This window comes from Ixodes scapularis, unplaced genomic scaffold, assembly GCF_016920785.2.
Source record: "Ixodes scapularis isolate PalLabHiFi unplaced genomic scaffold, ASM1692078v2 PGA_scaffold0__279_contigs__length_252992795, whole genome shotgun sequence".
In the NCBI taxonomy this organism is placed as follows: domain Eukaryota; kingdom Metazoa; phylum Arthropoda; class Arachnida; order Ixodida; family Ixodidae; genus Ixodes; species Ixodes scapularis.
In genome coordinates this window covers 242,281,434-242,287,713 of record NW_024609835.1, presented here as the reverse complement: position 1 = coordinate 242,287,713, position 6,280 = coordinate 242,281,434, and positions in this window count along the sequence as shown.

The window sequence follows — 6,280 nt, the reverse complement described above, 5'->3', positions numbered from 1 at the left end:
ATGCGAGCTCATCCACATGTGAATAATAAAATGAGCGACGCAAACTTTGAGCGACAACCCTTGCTCAAGCTTAACAAGATGTAGAACCCCCTCTGCTTCCCCCCCCCCCCCCCCCCGCATACACACACTGGCGAACGCCCAAATCATTAAACGTCTTCAAACGAATTCTATGCTTGTGTCTGCATTGTGAAGGTGCAACGACCTCGAAGAGGGAGCCAGTTTCTTTTCTTCAATACTTGTGCAAATGTGAAATGTAGGTTGGAAGTATTTCATTGTTATGAGCGCTAAAGATGTGTCTTTACACAATAAAGTAATCGGAAAAGTTACGGTTACTTCTTAAAGTAATGTCCAATTAGTTTTGCCGTCGAGTAATCAACTAATCTAATCGAATACTTTTTAGCCAAGAGTGATAGTAAGTGTAATCGATTACTTTTTTTTAGTAACGTGTACAAGACTGCCCCAAGGTCACGTGACCCCCCAAGTCATGTGACCCCCCAAGGTCACGTGACCCTCCCAAGGTCACGTGACCCTCCCAAGGTCACCCCAAGATCACGCGACCCTCCAGGTCACCCCGAAGTCACGTGACCCCAAAGGTGACCCCCCACGTGACCCCCAAGGTCACGTGACCCCCAAGGTCGCCCCAGGGTCACGTGACCCCCGAGGTCACGTGACCCCCTCTCCCCCCCCCCTTCGAAGTCACGTGACACCGCCCCCCGAGGTCACGTGAGCCCCTCCCCCCGAGGTCAGGTGACCCCCCCAGAGCATATTAAAGAATGAGGGGAGGAGGAGGAGAAGGAGGAGGAGGAGGGGTCTACCCTCCCCTCAGTACCCTTCCCTCCTCCTCCTCCTCAAGTGCTGCGCTCCAATTCGGCGTTACAGGGAGTTGTAAACGGCTTTCACTTTTTCTTTGGCACCACCACCTTGAACAGATTATCTGTGTCCTTCTCAAATGGGATATACTTCAGCAGGAGCCCGTCGGCGTTCAGCAGAAATTGATCTAGCGCGTCAGTATTCGTACCAGATACATCCCGACACTCGGCGTTTACTGCAATACCAGCAGTCGTACCCCCGGCGGACGCACCGCCCGACTCCACGGAGTCCGACTGACTTGAGAGACCGTCGATCACCTTTCGACAAAACGGATCATTCTGCTAAGCTTTCAGTAGCTCTTCTTTGCTGAACACGATCCCCACCGCGCTCACTGCGTCTATGTCGTTCCCGTTTTCGTCCGAGGAGGTCAATGGTGCTGCCTCCATTTTGCACTGATGTTCGGCTTCGCATGGCCTGGAGTTTGTCGTTGACTCGGCCTGGGTCCTCGCGGAAAGATTTACGCAGTCTACGGGGCTCGCGACAGTGCGTCGGCCACCACGTTTGTACTGGCTTTTTTTGTACCGCTTGACATAGTCGTATTTCTGCAGTAGCAAGTCCCATGGCGCTAACCGTCCTGCGGGTTCGCGAATTCTGGACAGTCATATTACGCTCTGATGACCTGTTTCGATCGTGAACGTGATCCCGTCGACATAAATGTCGAAGCGCTTCAGGGCAAAGACAATGGCCAAGCACTCTTGTTCACATGTGCTGTAGTTCGCCTCGGCTGGTGTCAGCGAACGGCTAGCAAAAGCTACCGCACCAAGCACCCCCGTGAGCTCTTGGAGCAGGAACGCTCCCAAGCCCAGTTTGTTCCCGTCCGTTTGGATCATGAAATGCTTGTTGAAGTCGGGCAGCTTTAGTTTATCTGTGTCCGCGAGCGCTTTAGAGGTGCAGTGGAATGCCGCATCCTGCTCGGGTCCTCAACTCCATCTCACGGGCTTTCTCAGTAGCCGCGTTAGTAGCGCTTGGAGTGATGCGAAGTTTGGGATGAACTGGCGGTAATGTTCAGCATTCCCAAATAGCGACGGAGCGAGTTTACGTCCGTCGGCGCCGGAAACTCCCGGATAACCTTCAGCTTCTCGGTGTTTGGCGCTGACGTTTCATGTTGAATACTATCGTTTTCAGGATAATAACGGTCTTTAGAAAACAGAATGCCTTTACTTTATAGTTTTTAATGATAATTAAGGTTTTATGGCACACTATTAAAGAGTTTTTATGGTAAAAGTTATGGCTGATTGATATATTCGGTATTTTTAAGAAAGTCAAAAACACGGTCAAGTGACACTAAATGATGATCACCAAACAGAAACGTAGGATGAAATAGAAGGTGACCTCTAAAAAGTTCAGAAAAACTTTGTCGGCGTTGCTGGTGATAAAATCTACAATGCCATAAAATGTGTAAAACTGTCAGTATTTCCCCACAATGGCACAGAGCTTTTCGTCTTCGCCACAAAAAAGACGTAGATGAATCAGACGTGTATGGCCAATCCTCAGGTGGCACAATAGAACCTCAAGTCGACGTTCCATGTGGAACGAGCTCTTTCACAGAGCCAATATGGGTTTATGACATGAAGTTTATTGTTGCTCTCCGCGTCCCACTCCGACGGCCATGACTTCAAAAGGGATTTCTTCAAAAGTGGCCTAAAGTCCTGATAGGGGGCACCAAGAGATGTTGCCGAGTAATTTGCACATGCAGTCAGTTTATCTGCTCTCTCATTCCCTGAAATTCCGACATGACTGGGCACCCATCAGAATTTTATGGTGTGTCCGAGTCGGACAGCCGGTTTATTTTAAACCGTATATGTACGACAATAATTCGTTGCGGGAAGTCGGGAGGAAATAGCCTGTATCACGCTCTTTGAATCGACAAAGAAGATAGCCTTTAATATGTTATTGTTCATTATATGTTCAATGGCTAGAGAGACACCATAGAGCTCTGCAGCGACAATGCTTGCCACACCATCCATTCGCAAACCTTTCGCGAAGAAGCCAGAATATACGGCACAACCAACAGAAGACAAAGATTTTGCCCATCAGTATAAAATTTAGTGTAACCTCTAAATGTCTCCTGCAATGACAGAATCTCCTGCTGCAGGGCTTGAGAAGAAATAACCCGTTTATTATACTTTGTAAGCGACCAGTCGCAGAAGATCGACACTACGTCCCATAGAGCAACTTTTTCTTTGTGCTTTAGTATAACAGCATTATTGAGTGGAAACCGGAAGGAGGCACAAAGGCCTTAAATGCGAAAGTTAATAGAACGTACAGTCGGGAGCAAAAGTTTGCGGGGCACGGGAGCGCGTGCCGAAATGCATCACCGCGCCGTGCAACGGCGCTCCGCCGCATTAAAAAGCCGCGCTTTGCGCATGCGCGCCCTTCGTGCTGGCAGTCATGTCTCTTTCGCTCGTTTCTGTCCGACTCACTCCTGATAACCGGAGTCAGCGCCAGGGGCGCAAGTTGCCGTTTCCCTGGCTGTCATGCATCGCGTCCTCTTCAGCTGCCTTAGCAGCCGCGCTGGGTGACAGATCGCCTGCTTACCCCCCCCCCCCCCCCCCCCCCCTCCCCCTCTTCCCCCTACGCGACCTCCATGACAAAGCGCGGTGGCTGAGGCGGCTCAAGCAGACGCACAGCATGACCACCAGTGAAGCGCTAACTCGCGCTCCTGGCGCCGACTCCTGTTATCAGGATTGCGTCGAAAAGAAGCAAGCGAGAGACATGATTGCGAGCACGAAAGACGTGCATGCGCAAAGCGCGTCTCCTTAATGCGGCGGCGCGCCGTCCGACGGCGCGGCGATGCATTTCGGCACGCGCTTCCGTGCCCCGCAAAGTTTTGCTCCCGACTGTACAATACATGGTTTCTTTCCAAAAATTTGAGAGAATAGACAGGTACGGATGGTACTGTAGGATGGGTGTAGCGGGTTAGAATCGACCCTACAAGCATAAGAGAGACTAAGGTACCGTCTACGCTTCTCAAGAAACATCTGAGAAGTGTCTGCAATTACCTCAACGCGGGTGATGGGCAAAAAGCACCTGTAGTCAGTCGGAGCCCCAGGTGGTGAACAGGATTCAGCATCTTCAGTGTAGATGGGCGTGCAGATCCATTCACAATTGCGCCATAGTCGAGGCGAGACCGAAGTAGGGAATCGCAGAGCTCCAGGAGGCAGTGCCTGTCAGACCCCCACGAGTTGTGGGACAACTCCTTGAGAATGTTCGATGACTTCAAGCATGCGCTTCAATTTCTTGAAATGAGGTCGAAAAGCGAGTTTCTTCACGAAAATTATGCCCATAAATTTGTGTTCCTATGAACGGGTATGTCGATGTGATTTAAATGCAAGGAAGGATCAAGGGATAATCCCCGGCGGAGCGAAAAGAGAACGCGGACAGTTTTTTTCGGGAGAAAAAGTAAAACCGTTTTCATCTTCCCACTTGCTCATCCTATTGACTGTAAGTTCTGGTTGTCGTTCACAGCTGGACAAGTTGCAAGAAGAAACAGAGATCTGCACGTCATCCAGATAAAATGAGTAAAACACAGACGGTGATATCACACTCGCGAGACTGTTAATTTTTACTGCAAACAAAGTAACACTTAAGACTGCTTCCTGAGGAACTCCATTTTCCTGCAGGAACACATAGAAAAGTATAGAGCCCGAACGGACCGAAAAGTCCGGTCGCTAAAAAAATTCCGTATACACTGAAGCATGCGGCCCCGTACACTATAGTTGTGCAGATTCCGACGAATTTCATACCTCCATGTTGTAACATAGGATTTTTGCAGATAAAAGAATACCGAGACGCAATGCTGCCAGTGTACAAATGCCTCACGAATAAAAGTCTCCAAACAAACCAAATAGTCTGTGGCAGATTGTCCCTCTTAAACTCCACACTGATTAATGTCCAAAATGTTTTCTTCCTCCAGAAAATACACCGGACGCCGGTTGATGAGCCTTTCATAAGTCTTCCCACAGGGATGGGCAGTATTTTAAATACAAGTATTTGAAATACGTATTTCAAATACTTTGTGTATTTTGCATTTGTATTTAATTACAAATTGGGTGATGTATTTAACGTGTGTATTTAAATACTACAACGTGGGTATTTCAAATACAATTGTAATTATATACAATTTTGTGGGCGAAAATTCATCCCTCAAATTTATTGTCACGACTCATTTTGCTCATCCTAAGACGTGTCCAGAGCCGGAAGAAAACTACGTTCTGCACCGAATGCAGTGTCTCTCAATTAAGCACAAGCGTCTAGTGACTTAGTGATTACGGTGCTAGTCCAGGGCAAGAATAGTGACGAAATCGGCGTTCACAGGCAGACTGGCTAAATAAGTTCCTGTGACAACTTGTGTTGTTTTCCAGCCTGATTTTCATCCATATTTTTTGCCTGGAACATTCTAAATGCGCGGGTCGTCCAGATTTTCGTAACTGGTGCGAGTTTCAACAATAAAAATTCTCTAGCTAGTGCTGCGCGTCTTGGTCGTCTCGGTTCTTTGTTGGTCTATGCCAAAATGTAATCGACAAAGAAAGCTGCTTGAAGCTCTGTACTTTTTTCATCTATTACGTCCAAGCTGATTACATTTTTTAAATTATATTTCTATTCCGTTACCAGCGCCTTGCACACAAACTCCCGAGTGTGCGATGCAAAATTAAAATGAGATACCCAGAAACCCGTTGCAGGTGCCCTGAAGTCGCTGACGCAAATTTTGAGGAATGTATTTGGAAAAGTATTTGGAGGAGACCAAATACATATTTGTATCTTGTACCTAAATGCTTTTTTGAAATGTAATTATATTTGTAATTAAATACATTTTTGATGAAGTATTTTGTATTTGTATTAGATACATATTTGCATCTATTTTGCCCATCCCTGTCTTCCCAAGAGAACTAGCGAGCGCAATGGGACGGTAACTCGCCGGAACAGAGGGGTCTTTACTAGTCTTCAGAAGAGGAATAATGTGGGCACTTTTTCAGCAACGAGAGGAAACAGCTACTTTACAAAGATGATTAAACAGCATCATCAAATGACTTAATGATGCCGGGGACTGGAGCCCCAGCATTTCGTAATAAATCCTCCCTGTACCTAGTGCAGACTGCTTTTTTACACCAAGCGCCACTTCCAGTTTGCACACTGAAAGGTCTATTGTCAGCATTCCGGCCGCATCCTGACATCGAGAATGATTGTTTTTCAGCAGTAGACCGAAACTCTCTAAACTCTACACTAAAATTGGAAGAACTAGATACATGTTGGAAGGGCATACCAAGAACATTTGCCTGGTCTTTGAGAGATACGGCTGGCAAGGAAAAAAGAGGAATTCGGTAGGGTTGGTAATCTCCTCGCACCTTTCGCAGGCAGTCCCACACTTTCTTCGCTGGAACAAGGCTATTTATAGAGGAGGCATATTTGG